This window comes from Ambystoma mexicanum, chromosome 13 (assembly GCF_040938575.1).
Source record: "Ambystoma mexicanum isolate Mex_15411 chromosome 13, UKY_AmexF1_1, whole genome shotgun sequence".
Taxonomy (NCBI): Eukaryota; Metazoa; Chordata; class Amphibia; order Caudata; family Ambystomatidae; genus Ambystoma; species Ambystoma mexicanum.
The window spans coordinates 420,140,171-420,159,812 of NC_090938.1; positions in this window are offsets into that span (position 1 = coordinate 420,140,171).

Here is a 19,642-nt window from a genome sequence, read left to right on the forward strand (position 1 = left end):
CTTGTGCTTCTGTGCAAGGTGCTCAAGGACATAAAGCCTGTCTATTGCTCTGCAGTGTTCAGACTTGGACCCTTCCGCAGTGCCATAGTAAGCCAAAGCATGATGAAACCACAACCAAGAAGAGACAGACGGCAAACCCCTTCTTTTTACTTACTTCCATAGACCTCCAGCAAACATTTGAAAGGTGCTGCATGTCAGGAAACCAAACTTGCCAAATTTGAAAATGCTCCCTGGAAAGCGAGAAAAAGCAAACATTTTCTTTTTTTGTGTTTGCTTTTTATGTCATATTTACCAAAAGGATTTTTTTTCATTAACTATCAGTAATTTGTAATTTAGATTTTAAATGTTCTTTTGCAGTCCTAATCAAACCATGAGCATTGTATTCTGAAAGGAGTTCCATTCCAATAAGGGAGTCTGGAGCTATGCTGTCATTTATGTCAATTCTAGGTGTTAGGGTGTTTGTACGGGCAACTACTCTAAACTGCCGTATGGGGCACCTAATTATTTATTGAGTAGTTACAAACCTGTATGGTGGAATGAACCCTAAGGCCTTGTTGATAGTTTGAGTTTCATTGAGTTTTGGGACTTTGAGTAAATCTTTGTATAGTTGTTAGAATTGGTAGCTCGTACAGACCCGTCTACAGGAGAAACTATAGTAACACCATCTTTACACCCAGACAGGATGAAAATGATTGGCACGCTGTAGGTTTAGATGCTCTCTAGTCTCCTGCACACAACCAATCACGTTATTTTAGTAAACGCTGCATTCTCTTTGCAGGTTGCATGGTGTGCCCAAACACAGCTATAACTGTTGTCAACGTTGATTGCCTACATGTCTTACTACTTTGTAGGATTTTAAAGCAAAGCAGATTGGATCAAGTCAAACCAGCAATGTCAGAACAGGAGCACAGCGGAGAATAGGGATTTGATAAGTCAATTTATCAAGGGGGCGGAAGGGACCAGTGAAAGGAATATCTTGGAATATATAAAATGGGGGAATGACTGGAAGGGGGATACCCCAGTGGCGAAGGTAGTATCCTGGAACATAGCGGGAACTAGAGCGAAACTGGAACAGGCCGATATTATAGAATTTTTGAGGATTCATGAAATAATCCTCCTACAGGAACCCTGGGCCCCTGATGTCCCATCATTGGATCGGTATATTTCTTATAGCATACCAGCAAAGAACAATCAGATGGGTAGGCACTATGGGGGGGATGGTCATAAATGGTTGAAGTATCACTAAATTGTACAGTTAAGGTGGTGGAGACGGAGATGGACTTCCTACAGCTCCTGATACTTAGCTCCCCTGGGAAGGTCAAAGTCTCAATTTTAAATTTCAATAACAGTCTGCATAAGGATGAGGTGAACTGACTGGAAATGGTTAAGGGGTGTGTTGATAAGTATCAGGAGAATGGGGGGAGTAGTCATATTAGGTTAATCTGGGGGGGGGGGATTTCAACCTCAGGATGGGGAGCGAAATCTCTAGCGATCTTTTCGACCTGCTGGAGGATCTACTCCTGAATGTCCAGGAACCACACATGTTGGATGATGATAGGGTGTGTCCAAAGGGCCTCCTGCTCAGTGCTTGGCCAATCGAATGGGGAATGAGATCAGTAAACGGCTGCATCGAGCCGGACATCCCACGGAAACAAACTTTCCACAACCATTTGGGTTCCTGCACAATAGAATTTTTTTTTGCATCTCTAGATTTGTGGTGGGACATAGTAAGTTTTGAGGTGGCTGCAGATGGCAATAGTGATCATAACCCCTTGATTTTGAGAATGAGAGGGATTCTTGGGGGGCAGGGGGACAGTAGGATAATGTAAACTGTCAAGTAGAACCAGCAGCTGTCCTGAAACGAAGGATACATTGGGGAAGAATTTGGGACACAGCCCTGATAATAGAAGCCGGGCTGAGTCTAGAAATATGTGCCATCCTCAAGAACATGGTCAAACAAGCAGAGGTTGTGGAGTACTGGGCATCCTAGAGGGCTTCACTGGAGGATTTGTGGTAGAGAATAAACATAGAGGGAAAATCATGGGGGCAGAATGGTTTGACCATGCCTGCAGGAATGCTAAACAAGCTCTATTAGATGCCCTGAAATCCCCGGTCATCTCCAGAGGTACGACTGTCCAGGAAAGAGCTCACTATCACCTAGTAATAGAGAATAGAAAGCTGGATCTGGAGGAAGATTCTGGGAATTTGTTAAGGGGGGGCCGATTTAGAATCCAAATAGTGGCACAATGGTTCCCAGGTAGCGGGGGAAGTTTGGGTGCAGCACTTTGGTTCCCTGTTTGGACCTGGTGGTGTATCAGAGGAGAGGGGGAATAGTAGATCGATCCTATGTTTCAAAGTCGAAGAGGTCTCCCTAGCGATCAGGATCCAGGCACGCAACAAAGCCCCAGGCCCTGATGCAGTACCAGCAGATTTATTTTTGGATCAAATCGACCTATGGGCTCCGATACTGACCCTGGTCTTTAATGCCTGTTTGACTTCTGGCCAATATCCATCCTCCTGGAAATCCGCCATCATCTTTCCGATCTTCAAAAAAGGAGACCCCACTAGCCCGGCGTCCTACCCAGCCATATCATTACTAGACACTTCATTCAAAATCTTTGAAAGGGTCTTGTTGGGCTACATAGAGTCCTGGCCTGAGTAAGGATCAGTCCTGACGGACATTCAACTTGGTTTCCGACCAGGATTGAGAACCGTGGAACGGGCCTCAATTTGTATCTCCTCATCTCTAATTTTGTGTTTTGCAAAGGAGAGGCGGTTTATTTTGCCTTTATGGACCTAAGGACCTAAGCACAGCCTTTGACAAAGTCAATATACCTAAGTTATGGGCCGTTCTTGAGTCATTGGGTTGGCCAGAGGAAATATTGACAGTCCTGCTCAGAAAACAGCGCAAGTGTTCGTACTGAACCAGGGGGCCAGTGCACAGAGTGTTTCAATGTCAGAATTGGGGTTTGACAGGGGCTATACTGTTTACATTCCACATCAATGGTCTTCTAAAGGCACTGGTGGACACATGCGTGGACTACTTGAGCCTGGGTGGTAGGGCCTTTCCGGTTCTGGCCTATGCTGACAATACGGTCCTCATGGCCAGAACCCCAAAGGCTCTGCAGGCTTTAGTGGATAGCTATGCAACCTTTATGAAGGGGCTGGGGTTAAAAATGAATACCACCAAGTCTGCCGTAATGGGTAGTATAGGTAGGAAGGGACAAGCAAATATGCGTCCCATGGTGTTCAATGGGGAAATCATCCAGAGAATAATTGAATGTGACCATTTAGGTGTCAGATTCTGTCAGATTCTCTGAAACTGTCACGGGCACTGCTCATCTGAAAAAACAGTCAGGAAAAAGTAGTCAGCAAATAGCAGGTATTTCCCGTTTCTTAACTAGGTGCAAGGGACAGCCGCTGAAACCTGCCCTGACGGTCTATGCCACCCAGACCATTGCGGCTACTGTGTATGGAGCCCCATTGTGGGGTTCTACAAAGGCCCTGGAACCCCAAGGGAAAGAAAATAAGTTCTTTAAACAGCTTTTGGGCCTCCCCGGCTCAGCCCCCTGCGTAGCTGTTCACAGGAAATTGGGGATGGAGTATTGGGAAGATGAATGGGCAGCTGCCCCATGTAATGTTTGGTTGCGCCTATGGGCTAATAAGCATGCTACTTTATGTCATTTTATCATTAGATCTACCATGTGCAAGGAAAACTGGCGTAAAATCCCATGGCTGTATGTAAAGGAGTCCATGTGCTCCAGCACATTGAGGTTGAGTTCCCCGCCAATGCGCTGCTGTTTCCCATGCAATTAAGAGCACACAAGCAGGCTTTGCACCAGGGCATACATGTAAAACAGGCTAACGTGGAATGATCATCCCACTCTGAAAATCAACATCTGTTGCTAAGCAGGGTTGATGTGATCCAGCCGTATCTCGTGTGGCCCTAAAAAATGAAGGATAGATGGCTCTTACGAGGGCCAGATTTAATTGCCTACAGCTAAGGGGCAATACAGAAAAGTGGCCAGGCTTCCCCAATGATCCAAGCTGCCCAATGTTTGGGGCAGCTAGGGAAGACCTAAAGCACTTTTTACTGTTTTGCCCTGCGTTTAGGGAGATCAGAAGGAGTAGTATTTTGCAGGTAGTAAAGACTAATAATATTCGTCTATAAACCGGCATTGCTGTTACTCCTTGTGGTAGAAATGGAAACGACTGCTTGGGTCATTCTGTCTTATTTGAAAAGAGCAATGTATTTGACGAAGGAGATTTTAAGGGATTAGATCAATTTTAACTATTTAGAGCTATACTGTTTTAAAATGTCCTTTTTAAATGATTTGCACTTACTATCGAAACTATGAAATTTTGATTCTTTATTTGTATATGACAATGTTTGTGTTTGATGGATGATCTAATCCAAATAAACCTTTAAGTGAGATAAGTCAACTCCCTCTGGGAATTGTCTTTTTTCCTCTATCTTCGAATGACGGTAATATGTATTTAACACAGGCTCTTTACTTGCCGTTGCATTTTAACTGGTGGTGAGCATATGTGCCCCATCTCCAGGTGGGGCGTTCAAAGAATCTCAGAAGCAGCCAAGTGATCTATATTTCCACCCATGCCTTTGCATGATCTAAAGGTGTTCTCATTAAGGCACCAAACTACCAATCGAAAGCAAATAGGCTGAAGGGGCGTTAGAGATCCCGACATAGTTACCACTCGCAAAAAACATTATTTTGTGGATCAAGAGATTTAAAATCAACAAATAAAGTCTACATGTTTTAAATTCATCATTGACATCTGAGATAGGGGATACAAAAATTGTCACATTTCTTGAGAGAGGTTAAGCAGAATGCCTAGTTGAGGCCTTTCTTTTGACCACATTTTATTGATCACAGGAGCAGTAGTTAAAGAGTCAAATGGCCAAAAGTTAAATCAATGAAAGCTGATTGCAATAAGACAAGAGCAGGTCCCAGAGCATTAGCCAAAATGCAAATTTGCATCAATCGCCTGCCGAGGGATGATACCCCACATTAAACCTGGTTTGCATGCCTATTTTTTGGTGTGGGCTCTGGTGTAGAGGCAGTGTCCCTCCTACTCCAAGGGTGAAGTTTCACCAACAACAGGATGAACAGGACAAACAGCTCCAAGAAAAACGGCCAAATGAATTAATTTAGATAGATGAGACTCCACAAACTTTGTAGGGTAAATACATGTTTTGCTGAATGGAGGAATTTTCTGTTTGAGTCATTATTCTACTGGATATAAGGCATCCTGTAGATAAGGTCAACCCTGTTTCTGTAAACGTTTCCCAAAATTCTATTGTCAATAACCCTTGACTCGCTGGATGGATTTGGAGGAAATCCATCCAATAGTTTTTAAACTATTTGACAGAGAAGGGGAGCCCGCTGCTTTAAAAAAAGCTTGTATATATCTCCCATAGCTACAGCTTTTGTATATCTCCCATGGGGCATTTCTTGATATGAGGGACTCCTGCATTAATTCTGAGGGAAGCCGAATAAGAAAAGTGCTCAAAATCATATTTGCAGGGGTGAATAAGTGGATTCATATCTGGCTACAGGTGGGGAGGGGGAAAGACGACCACCTGGGCAGTAGGGGAGTTGATGCTGGACTCTGGAGCCCTCTGGGACAGAAATATATATATATATATATTTGTGAAAGTGTTTTTGTATGTTCGGGGTTGGCTCCAGCCCCATTACAGTTGGTAGGCTGAAATTTTGGTCCACGGTCAGCATGCCAGTCTAGGGTGTACTGGCGATAGTGAAATTTGGCAAACCAAACCCATTCACCCAGCACAGGGCAGGGTTCGGCCCTGTGCTATCAGTATAGGCGAATCCGGGAGATTTACGATTTTGTGTTTTTACAAAGTTATGACACAATATAACATACACATGGCTATAGCAGACCCGGGCAATGCTGGGGGGGACGACTAGTGGTTCATATTATTGGGGCAACCCGCAGGAATTTTGTCAAGAGCTGTGCTTGAAAAAGAAAATGCATCATACGGAACAAAGATTGAAAGGGGGTAATGGGAAAAGGTCATGGAGGTAATACACAACGGAGGGAAGTTGGGGGACCAAGATAAGAGTGGGAAACACATAGTGTGTGCCAGTGGGGATGGTGAAACCTTTACATTTTCAAGCATTTCACAGTTACTGGGGAAATTGGCAGACATTACATTACCACAGCAATCAGCAAATTCTGTATTACTACAGAACTAATTATTGGGAATGATTTTCACTGGAATATCAGACGGCATCGATCGAGCCATGCATTGTAAGTGCAGTAAATCATCTTGAGAATACAAATAGGGAGGGGTAAGGGGGGAGGGAAACCAACATCCTATGGACCTCTGAGGCTTGCCCATAGTCTTTTTAACCTGCTTAGAGGTGTGGTCTGATCTGCTAGGCAGGGGGGAATGCATCTTTTTCAATAATTATTGCAACATGTACAGTGGAGATGGTCGAAGGACATGGACAGAGAACCCTGAGGCTGACAGCTAAGGCCCTCTGTCCTTTTTAATAATTCAGGCAACATGGACAGTGATGCCTCTTCTGTCACTGCCAGTTATAACTAATTGTCAACCCTGACTGGAGCAGGTGGTTCCATTGCAAGACCGTGATGTTCCTTGGCCCTACTTCCTCTGGCTGTCAGTACACTGGGAGCTATCTTTACTGATGCTCAATGATAAACGGTTGGGACTCTCGCTTATTGTCTAGCTTGTTCCACCCTCTGCTTTCCATGCCGCAGATCAATACATTATCACCAGGCTGAAGAGCGTGAAACTTGACCATGGCATCATAGCAGCATTCTTTTCCTTTCACTTTCTTCCATGCAGCAGCCGGAACAACCTGATTGACCTGCTCTAGTAAAGTTTTGAGCTGCCTCCAATAACTAGCGTACTTCTCGATGCCTGTTCTTTCTGGGGATACTCCAAAACACAGGTCTACGGGCAGCCAACTCATCCGAACATCAAGTAATACAGTGTAAACTCAGTGACATAATTCTTTGCACTGTTGGAAGCATCGGTCAGGGTAGCCACATGCTGACTCCATCTGCTCTTCTCCTCCTACCTCAGGGTGCTCAGCATTGCCAAGAGAGTGTGATTGAACCTCTCCACTTGGGACAGCAGTGATAAATAGCTTCATGTGTCTTCTTTATGCCAACCAGCTCCAACATCTGTTTGATGAGTGTCCACTTAAATCTGGTCCCTAGTTGGAATGAATCCTGATGGCCAACCATAGTGCATGAATATTTCTCCCACAGTATGTGTGTAACTGTAGTGGCACTCTGATCAATGGTGTGAAACACCTGAACGTACCGAGTAAAGTGTTCTGTCACCACCAGTATTTTCTGCACAACTCTCCTCTGCATCCATTACTTGGGGAAGCTGATGGATGATGTCCATGGGCCTGGAGCTCTGCAGGAGATGAAGATATGGTGTAGGAAGAGCCCCGGTCTTCCTGGTGACACATCTGGTGCAGTGCTGGCAAAGGTACTCCATGTCGGCTGATAGTCTAGGAAGAAAATAAATTGAGTGGATGAACTTAATGGTTATGTCGCTGTCAAGATGTCAATGCTGGTTGTGGAGTTCATACAATATAGTTCAACTGAATTGCTGCAGTATCAAAGTCTCCAACTTTGCTTTCCTTATGCAGGATTCCACCCTTCTGCACAAGTGTCTTCCACTACCTCTGCATTTCAGCCTCTTCTGGGTCTTGGGAAACATCTCTGGGCACATCTGTTCGCATGGTCTTGGCTTTCAGGAACTGAGCGATGCCAGGATCTGCTTGCTCGGAAAACAGATTTCATCTCTGGTCAAAAGCTGTATCTCAGATACCGTCAAACTGTTGTGCCATTAATAGCTGGTACAGCCTCAGCTAGGGATCCTAAGCAATACACACCTCTAGCTCTGCCTGGCTCCTGCTGACTGCCAACTTGGGAGATAGCTCTGTTGCCTGCTGAAGTCAACTCCTTATATGGATCCAGCTGTATCATCTGGCATATCATGAGGTCTCCAAGAGATGGCATCAGCATTGATGTTAGTGCGCCCAGATCAATATTGTAAATAGAAATTGTATGTGGACAATGCAGCAAGCCATCCGTGTCATCCAGATTTACTGACTTAAACAGACATGTCAGGGGGTTGTTGTCCGTCCTCACCAGGACAGTGGCTCTGTAGACGTAATTCCGAAACCTCTCTGGAATAGCCCACTTCAATGCCACAAATTCCAACTTGTGGACTTGGTAGTGTGTTTCTGCCATGTGCACGTCTCAACTGCTAAAAGCGACTGGTCTCATGTCACCATTAGTCTCCTGGTAAAGAACAGCTTCCACTCCCTCCAGACTAGCATCCACGTGTAGGTCTCATCTAATCATGAGGATCTGCATAAGCGAGGAATGGTGCTGTGGTGAGGGTTCACTTGAACTTTTCCAAGGCCTGATGCCAATCCGTCAGTCCACCTCTCACCAAAGGGCTCCCATGTATGATATAAAAAATGGTCTACAGAGCTGGCAGATGTCCTTCTCCTCTCGGTAGTCAGGTATCCCTTTGTGAAATTCACGTGTGGTTGGTTGATGTTGGCATATCCTGTGACAAACCTCCAGTAGTAGTTTCAAAATTCCAGGAAACACTTCAACTCCTTCAGGGTCTGGAGTCTTGGCCAGGTGAGCAGGGCATCCATATTTGCCAGATTCACGGCAATGACATCCACAGAGACAATATGTATTGATGTCATCCAGGAAAACCAGTACCTCCATGAAGCATTGAAACTTCTCTGGCATGCTTGAAATCCCCTGTGTCATTCTGACAAACTTGCAGAATCTCAGCGGGGCAGATGAAAGCTATCTTCTTATGATCTGACAGATGCATTCGGATCTACTTATAACCACTGTGGAAGTGCAGGACTGAAGCTACATACTCCCCATTAGGCTCTGATGCCTCGTCCACCTGGGGTGTGGTGTATTGGTGCAGAATAGTGAGGGTCGCTCCACATCCGAACAACCCCATTCTTCTTCCGGGCAATGAGGATGGGAGTAGCGTAGGAGCTTCTGAACTCCTGGAGGATCCCTGCCAGCAGAAGATCATCTAGGTGGTGGCATACATCCTCCACTTCTCCTGGGCCTTGCTGATGTCCCAGGGGCTGGTTAAGGAAGCCTCGGTGCGCAGAGCAAGCTGATCCCTCAGACAGTCTTTTTCCCTTTCTGAGATTGGGCAGTGTTCATAGTCCAAGGACTTTGGATCCAGTGCCATCTGGGATGGGCTGGTGGCAACACTTGTTGGGATAACAGAAGTGGGCAGGTGGAACTGTACGATGATGATGCATCCCTGTAAGCAGATAGTCCTATTGGTCACATTTATGAATGGTATATTGATGATCTTCAGGTCTGTTCCATCCGTCCTCACTAGGATTTGCTGAAGTGTAAATCCCCTGGAGGCCCCCATATTCTGGTGCCTCCATCACCAGACGCCTTGAGCATTGCTTTCCACTGAGTCTCACTCTACCAGGAACCATCACATTGGTGAGTGCTGGGATAGTGGTCTGCCCAAACCGGGTGGTGCGAACATCTTCAACTGCTCCATCAGATGGAGCTTTGTTCTGTATCTCTCTCTGCAAGTATGCCTGCAGGCACAAACGGTGCATGATCAATGAGCTGACGTATTGTGGTCCAGACACCTCCCAACATAGTGCATCCAGTGCATTAAACATCAAGAAGTTGGTTCATATCACCAACAGTGTTGCAGTTTTTTCACTCCGACTGCTGTAGACTAGAGCCAGGGTGTCGATGGGGGTGCTGAATCCAGCTATATTACATAGAAACCTCAGTCTGACCCAGATGTACCCCAGATATTTACAGGGGTTGTCTCATAATCCTAATGAGTTCAGTCCAGCTAAGTGATCTAATGGGATATGCACCAGGTATTTTCTGTAGAAAGGCATACATGATGGTCACCTGTGAGCCACTATCCAGTAGCGCCTGTGCTTGCCGTCCAGTCATGATAACAGTCACGGTGGCTAATGGTCCTACAAAACCAGTAGGTTCTTTCCGAAGGTGTTCACATGCTGCGTTTGCTGGTAGTGAGACTACAGGTGATCCTCCTCTCGTGCAGTGGCTCTTGAGTGCTGGTAGCCTGGATGTCACTAAAGGTGGTGTCTTGGAAAGAGTGCTAAGCAGCTGCATTGCCTGGATGGTATAGAACAACTACTCCACTTGATGTCTCAGGTCATACTCTGGGGCTCTGTATGGGGACACCAGTTGATTAGGTAGACTATACAATGGGTCCTCCATTTTCCCTTCCAGAATACGCACCTCCCGGACCGGTTTATCATAAGAAGTTGACTTCTGGGTATGTTCTCAGAGTCACAGCTACTTAAGGTTCAGAGGCAGTGATCTTGCTCTGTGCATGACTGTTGCAGCAGACTGTGTAGCTCAACTCCCTTCAGAAGTAAAGCCAGCTGCCAAATTGGCTCGGTCTTGGCCAGATATTCTGAGAGCCTCTCACCTAGTTGGAAGCAGGTGGCATAGTAATTCACCACTAGTGCTGTGTCAGATTCTGTGGCTCCGAAGACTCCACCCAGTGTGTACATCATATCCTTCGCTGTGGGTTTGGATGCGTGGCACTTTGCGCCTGGATGACTCTCATCGCAGGACCTTACAGACTCTTGATGGCGCTCCTCCGCTTCACCTGGTCAGGAGAACACTAGTCCTGGATCATCCGGTTGGTCTTTCAGAAAAGGGTCTCAGGGGGACATAGGGGCCATGCTCTGATGGTGTAGCGACGGCTTGTGCAAAAAATCATTGAATGCATACACCATGGAGGAAGCTATCAGTCTGGTGCCTCTATCCTCAGGGGTAGGACTGGCATACATGCGACGCCAAGCGGATCTAGGGGTACTTGCAGGCACAGGCATGATAGTATCTACACTGGGTGCAGTGGGATGACTGAATGGAGGGCTGGGCAAAGCAGAGCCTCAGCTAGGAATTGATGGTAGTCTAACCGGCAACCCTGTCCAGGTCTTTACTGCCCAAATAGGATTAACCACTATTAGGTATGTTAGATGTAAGGGCAATGTCTGAGGGCTGTCTTGTCTGCATTAGGGCCACACCAGGTCCCAGCTAGGGCAGGGGCTTTACCCAGGCACTTGACCTGTCTGATGAGGGGCTCTAGGGACCTTGTTAATCTGAGTGCCTGCTGGAGGCGTGGTTCTGCATGGGACTTCACCTATTATAAACCAATGTTCAGTGTTAATCTTCTCACCCTCAGCCCAGCTGACTACCTGAAGCAGATCCCTGAGCATGATGCCTTTCAGTCAGGGGTGGTGGAATATCCAGTAAAGCGCACAAATCATAACACAATTATTATAATTGTATACACAAATCACCTTATCCACATATTTGCACAAAATAACTTCTGTACAAAAACAGACACACTAGTAATATGTTCATTTGCCCCAGAAGGAAAGGGGATAGGAATGACTATGTAAGCAGGCTGTTAAGGTAGGTATAGGTACACCAACGGATGATGAAGGCACAGAGTCCCCAAAATACAAATACAATTCTAATAAATGGGCACACCCAGTATGGAATGAGACCAGGAGAGTGGTTTGAGAAGGTTAAAAGAGGTATATAAAATATCAGCATACAGAGAACTCTGCTGCCATGAGAGCGCTCTGCCAAACAGTACACTGGTTTCACATTATAAGCATATTTTACGTCAATGATGACGTTGCATATAGGGGGCACAAGTTTGTTAGGATTCGAGGGAAACATATATACTCTGTAACAGTTGAGTGGCTTCCTTCATATGATTGGCTGGTCCAAGGCTGGTGGTTCGTGTGGCACGTGGGTCGACCGGGCTCATCTGGGCGGAGTGAAGGTCAGGAGAGCTCTTGCGGTGGGGGTCACTTATCACACAAAATGAATAATACATGACATAGACAGTCCCCGGAATGCATGGGCACCTATAAATTGTAAGTATATATATAACCACATTCCAGTTTCAAGCCTTTGAAGAGGTGAGGGATACGAGGGTCCTGCTCTCTAGGACCCTATCAGTGGACCAGTTGTAACCCGTGCTTTGAGGCTGACGACATTAGAGTTACAGGTGTTAGTACAAGGTAAGATATATGAGGGCATGCAGGCGGTTGTATTGGGGGAACTCTGGGTGGTCAGCAATTAAGGGTCACACTCCTGCTACATGAAATTTGGAATGGTGGGGAACAGGGGCAATTATGCAATGACTGTCAGGGGTGGGGCAGAGCCAGATGGGTTGCCAGATTTGTAGAGCCAGATGGGTTGCCGCATGGTCACACACAGGGTGACGAGCTCAGAGGCAGGAAGAAAACAATACACTGTTTGAATTGTAACACTTTGCGTCAGTGCATGTGTGAGAAATAGGCTGGTCTGACACAGGCGCAGGAGGAAAAAGGTGGGGGCTGCCTGGGTTCGCTGTGTGTTGCGCTGCAAGCGTGGGGGCTGTCCGTGCTCTCTGTGAGCGGCGCTTCTAGAGGGGAGAGGAGGCTTCACATTAATGGGAATGCAGCCTACAAAAAAATGGTGTCTAGGGTTTACACAAAATTGAGTTTGCCCAAATCCCATAGCAGGCCCTCTTTCTCAAAGAAGAGGGAAGGAAGGCGTTCCAACCAACTATCGTGGGAGCAGGGGGTCCCTTCTGTGAAGAATGTATGGGGGAGGGGGGAAAACGACCCCTCCTTCCTTACATTCCCCCTTTCATTACAAAAGTAACAAATACATTTTTACGCTTATCATTGTTAACGTTCCTGCAATGTTTTCCACCTTCATTACTGCTTCATTCCATGCAGGGGGCCCTTTTATAGGCATTCATGCTCTACAAACCTCCCTTAAGCTTTGCCCTCTTCTGGCATATTCATCTGGGGTACAAGTATGTGTATTCCTCCATCCCCCTCCAGATCCACCCACACTTCCTTTTACCACAGCAACTCCTGGCTTCTTTAATGGTAGTGTGGTATAGGTTATCTACCCAATCACCATGGTTGCGGTATACTGCTGCCATGCGAAATGCCGGCTCCTCGTTATCACCCGTTTGAATTTGTGCATCTTTTGTTGCTGGCCCCTTCGCTGGGGCGCCCATGGTTACCATCATCATTGCGGTACTAGGCATTGATTTTGCATAGCATTGTACCCCTACCTGGCACACACACAAGATCAGCAGTAAGAACACCACTATAGGGACCAGTATCTTCATGGTTATGGCAAACAGGATGGGATCCAGTCAAACATGGAGTCAAACCAGGCGCTTGACTCTACCCCACCCTCTTTCTTCATTCTTTCTCCGAGGTTATGGACTGCGGATATGACGTGTGACAATGTCCCGTTGTCGGCATCGGAAGAAGGTACAAATGTACAACATGTGCTCCCGATTTTTCGGCAAACACCTCCGTTCATTGCTGTGAGGCGGTCCAATACATAGCTATTTTGCATGGTCATAAACCGCAGGGCTTTTAGTTCTACTTTGATGACGTTGAACCCCTCATCGGTATCGTTTGCCAGTTGGATCAGCTCCCACCAGACGATCTGGAGCAATTGTGCATTGGCTCTTGCCTGGATGCTGGGCACAAGGGAGGCAAAGAATGTTTCTGCAGAGTTAAAAAGTTTGTATTGGTCCGGTATCTGTTCCAAAAGTTCTTATGATTTACTGGACACGTAGTTGGATGCCCTTTTCTGCGGGACACCCTTTCTTGCAGCTTGTCTTCTGGCAGGATGTCATACATGGGGGGTTCTCCGGATGTAGATGTGGGTGCCCCTGGACGTGGTTTTCCGGCATAACCATTAAGGCCGAATGCAAGTGTGGCCAAGGTGCAAGTACCTCTCCATGAAGGTGGGAGGTGCTGTACACCCAGTAAGTATCCATTAGGGCTGCAGTGCCTTCTTCATGTCGGGGATGATGATCGTTTTGTTACAGTTTGTTTGTCCCCATTGCCACTTTTCCTTCTCCATGAAAGAAAAGTTCAAACTGTATTTCTCGCTGCACTTTGATGGTTTTTTTAGCGCTGTTACCCATGTTAGTTTGGCAATATTCTGTGACCAGGCTGGAGTGCATGTTTTTTCAATCCATTCGAATTTCTCTTCAGACAGTCCTCGCAACGCCTCTGCCGTGCATGTTATTGTTTTGTCTTGCCACCTGTTGTCTGAAAACATTGTTCCTTTGATTATGAAGAAGGGTTCTTTGAGGCATATTACTCCTTGCGGCTTGCTTTGGCAGGTTTGTCATTTTGTAGTAGCTGGATTGTTGCTGTGTGTGCTTGGAAGGTACTCCGAATCCTACAAAGTGATAGATGAATCAGACACTGGGCATCCCCCAAAGGTGTTTCTTGGGGAATTAATAACTTGGGTGTACCAGATGCATGAGGAATCAAGGAACAGACATAACAACTTTCGTTGGTTGCCTGTTTTGCCATGGTGCTCATATCTGAGTACCATTTGTTGAATTGATCAGTGTGACGGGAATCTTCAGTTCTATCTAATCCCAAGCCATGGTACACATCATATCTTTTACATCCCGCCCCCTTTTCCGTCTTCTGTCCCCCCTTTCACCATTGCGCAATTTCATTAACCTTTGTTATCATGTGGGAAAAATATCTGACCAGGCACCTTCATTATATTGAACATCGCTTTGCCACAAGTGTTTGTTTGTTTGTTGTTTGTTTGTTTGCTTGTTTGTTTGTTTGTTTATTTATTTTTTATGCGTGCCAGACCCGAGGGTAAGTGTGAGGTAGTATGCATTTGCAGGGTTGGAGTTTGGGGTGTAAAGTGCGTGTGCTCGCGCTCGCTGCTTGAGCTAGCCTTCATGGTTGTCAATGTGCATACGGGTGACAGCATTGAGGTATCATAAACTGAGTCATCTTCATCACTTATATTCGTATCTGGGGTTACTGACACATTCTCGAATGGTTCGTTGCTATCATATACATTTAAAGCATTATCATTTCGTTAGAGATCATCAATGAAATGTATTGTGGAATATACAAATGACAGGCTTTTAACAGTACGATTCTTGTGAAGGGTAGTACAGTTGCGGTCTAAGGAGGCATTATGCTCCCATATTAGCTTGTAACCATCCCAAATCAGGCCGGTGCCTTGCTTTACAAGTTTTACTCCACCCCCCCTCTTTTATTTTGCCTAAAATAAAAGTCAGGGACCAGTACATACCTAATCAAAATAATATACCTGAAAACGTTATGGCTACGTAGTAAAGGCTGCATTCATAACTGTATGCTCTAGTAGCACTAACTGTCATGGTCATGAAGTCAGGGGCACAGGCATGCATGGGTCACATGCACAGGAGGCCTGGGTGCACACTGTCCCGGCACCTTTGGCACCAGACTCATGAACAAAAGTAAACAAGAACATCCATTTAACACCAAAAAGCTTTTATTATGGACATAGCACTTTAGATGCATTAAACGTGAACATTCCATCCATTAAGCAGGATGCATTAACCTTGAACATTCCATACATTAAGCAGCTCCAAGTGTATACTTGGGTGTGGCTGCTAATGGATTGCCTTTGCATGTGCTCACTCTCTAGGAGTGGCAGGGTGTGGCCTGTAAACCGGCCCTAATGGCCATGCCCACGATCTCAGCTATATAAGCTGCCCTATTCTCAAGATAGACGCTTCACGTTATTCTGCACTTGCAAGCAGCGTAACACTCCCCGTCGCCTGACATATAAAGACAGAATGAACAGCATCACAAAACCTCAAGAAAGACTTACCAATCATAAGGAGAAGCATAGTCACAGCTGGACTGGACTAATCCTTATAAGGGATCGGTGAAGGAACTAGATCCCATTCGACACGCCCCTCCCAGAAGTAGCAGGATGGAGAGCTTATCTTCCATAATTCACAGGTGAGCTTTATGGGCCGGCGTATGCTCACAGAAACCGTACTTTGAGGTGAAGAGTTCGAGTTCGAGAGGTACAACAATCACAGATTGACGCACTCACACACTCTTATCTCCACGCAGGAGCAGTATCTCCAAGTACCACCGCTCACAGCTTTTCTACTTAGGGAGAACCCTGAAGGGGGTGATTCAAGTTCAGGGAAGGCTGCAACCGTGCCCCAACACCTCCGCAGAGACCAGGTGAGCGTAACACTAACACTACCCCTATTGCTATCTACATTTGTTGTGTTCTCTTGGCGGGCAGTCCTTTCGACCATGTCCGAATCTAGAGAGGGTGATAAAACCGGGTTAAGTATAGACTTTTATACATTACTTTTAATAACATTTTCATCTTACTTATTTGTGAAATGACAGGAGAAATAGAACAAGAGGCTGAGGACATACATACGGACACACAGAGAGAGTGAAAGAGAGAGAGAAGAGAGAGAGAGAGAGAGAGAGAGAGAGAGAGAGAGAGAGAGAGAGAGAGAGAGCACAGCATTTTTCACTGCTTTTATACTTTATTATATTTATTCTCAATGGGCATTACTCCCATTACTCCCTGACATCATATATACATCACTGACATTTTTATGTTTGTTCATTCATTTTACTCTTTGTTATGGTATCTTGTTCAAGTATTTGTTCTCAATTTTGCACTGTACTTGAGTGTGCTTTTCTGACATCTGAGAGGCGTATCCAGTATTTCAGGCCCTTCACCTTTACAGCAGAAGAGCAAAAATATACCACTTCATAAGGGCCGTGAAATCTTGGAGAGTTCCACCTCCGTACGAAAATACGCACAAGACAAATTCACCGGGCATGAGATGAACACTAGGGCTGTACACTACTGGGGTTTTAGTGTCTTTTTCCCCTTCTCTCGTGAAAGGAGGGCTATCTGTTTTGCTATGCTTCTCACTGATCTTGTTAGTTCTGTCAAATATTCCTTGAACTCATCCCCCAGCACTGTGGCAGTTGATACCTTCCTTAATGGGGACAATGGGGTTTGAATGTGTCTCCCGGTCACAATCTCATGCAGGGACAAATGATGGTCCTTGCTTGACTGTGTCCTCAACTGAAAGAAGGCCAAAGGCAAGCAATAGACCCAATTTTTCTTTAGGGTATGGCATAGTTTGGACAGTCTACTTTTAAGAAGGCTGTTGATCTTCCCAACCCATCTGTAAGCTTGCAGGTGGTAAATTGAACACAGTTTATGGGTCACCCCTAAGAGAGAGGTCACTTCCTTGAATATGTTGTTTACAAAATGTGTCCCGTTGTCGGATCTGATGACCTCACAAATGCCCCAACTTGTGAACACCTCCCTTACCATGAACGTTGCAGTGCATTTTGCATCTCTGTGGGCACAAGGACCTGCTTCCACCCAGCGGGAAAATGGGCATATCACTACAATGAGGTACCTTACTTACTGTCCTCAGTTTCATCCCACAATTATATGTCTGGCAAGTGACGCATTCTATGATCATTTTAGTTGAATGTTCTTGGAGGTTCAGTACAAACCAGTCCTCCTGTATGTCTGATGCTATGTGTTGTTTTGATCTGTGCGAGGGGAAGTGTAGTTGTTGAAAAGCTATTTGCAATAACTGTACTGGCATCACTACCTTCTCTGTCAGTTTCTGTCGCCATAGGAGGTCTGTTGATGACTGCGCGCACCCTCTTTTTGCCCATATTTCCTGTTCTTCTGCTGAGGCCTGCTTCTGTAGTTCAAGTTTTTGTTTGATGGGGGTTGAGCTGTACCCTTCATCTTTTGTCTTCGTGTACTTTATTTATCAGAATGTTTTCTGCTGTTGGTGGTTTGGTGAAATGTGCCGCTTCTTTGCCTTGGCATCTGCTGCCGCGTTCCCTAAAGAGATGACGTCATTGTTGTTGGTGTGTGCCTGCCATTTTACTAAAGCAACCACTGTAGGCTCTGCTAATGCTTTTATTAGGTCATTTAGTAGCTGTGCATGCTGCATTGTGTACTCGTCTGCTCTCCTAAAACCCCTCCTTTGCCATCTTGACAACCCAGCATGTACTGTTGTGGTCACATATGCCCAGTCAGAATATATTGTCACTGCACATCCTTTGGCTGTGTGTAGTGCTTCGATTAATGCTACCAGTTCTGCTGCTTGTGCTTGATAGTGAGATGAAAGTCTTTTTTGCACTGTTTTCATACTCGTCTCCCTCCATTCTTAGAACTGCTGCTCCAACATGTTTGTCACCTATTTCTGAATAAATGGATACTGACCCATCTACAAAATACACCTCACCTTCTCCTAGTGCATTCTCACTTGCTTTTGGTATGTCATCCCCCTCCCCTTCATAGGTGGCACAATCATGGGCATGCATTCTTCCACTGTACATGGTTCTGTAATGAAAGTGGCAGGGTTGACCATTTTGCAGCACATCACGTGTATGTTTGGGCTTAATATTATTATCTCATAGGCAGTGGCTCTTTGTGTAGTGAGTGTTGACTTTGGCCGTTCAAGTATTGCAAACAAGGAGTGCTCCACAAACAATTTGAGTGAGCACACCATCACTATAGTAGGGCTTTTCTCAATGGCGAAGGCAGCTGCAGCGAGGGCTTGTTCGCACGCGAAGTTCCCTTGCATTACAGAGTCAAGAGTGCTGCTGTAACACGCCAATGGTTTGTGACCCAATGATGTTTGTTTGTGTTAGCACTGCTGTCATTAGTGTTCCATCACAGTGGGAGAATAAGTAAAACTCCCTGTCATACATAATCTGGGGTCGCAAGGACGGGGGCTTGTGATATGTGGTCTAGTAGGTTAAAATACGCTGTCATCATCTCGTCTGTTCATTTTATAGGAATGCTCTCCTTTTGGGCTTCTTTCAGTACGTGGAGCAGTGGACGTGTGTAGGCTGCATAATCAAGTATCCACGCTCGGCAGTAATTACACATGGCAAGGAATTTTTGCATGTCCTTCACTGTTTTGGGCATTATTGTGGCACGAATGGCTGATGCTCTCTCTGGTATTTTTCTTTTCCCATCTCTAGATATTATCTGACCGAGATGTAGTACCTCTGCTAGGCAATAGTGTAATTTTACTTTGTCCGCTTTATAACCCTTGTTTGCCAGTAAGTTCAGTAGAGTTATGGAATCTTCTCTACACTGATGCTCACTTTCACTGCATACCATGAGGTCGTCTACATATTTTATTATTGTGCTCCTCACATCAATGTTTCCGAGATCTTCATGCAGTTCCCGATTGGAAATGCTCGAGCCCTCGCAATATCCGTGGGGCAGCTCGCAATGTTCATATCTTTTCCCCGCTAGAGTGAATGCTGTCAGGTATCGAGAGCTTGGGTCAAGTGGTACCGAGAATTTTTTTTTTTCAAGTCCACCATGATGAAACAAGTTGCACCTTTTAGGATACTGCACAGAATGGATGCTGGGTTTGGGACAAGTGGGAACTCTTTTTGTATGACGTCATTAAGAGGCATAGGTCACGTATCATCCTCCAAGCCCCGCCCTTCACTTTTTAAATTGGGTAAATCACAGTATTCCATGGAGAATTGGATGGTCCAATGATGATATCCCTTCCTCCACTTCCCTGGACAGGGGGTATTCCCTTAATCTGGGTAGTACTGCTCCTGGTTTTAGATTTATTTTAACTGGTGTGACCTCCTGTAATAGCCCCACGTAATGAGGCCCTTTAGTCCATAAAATATGGGGTACTTGTCTC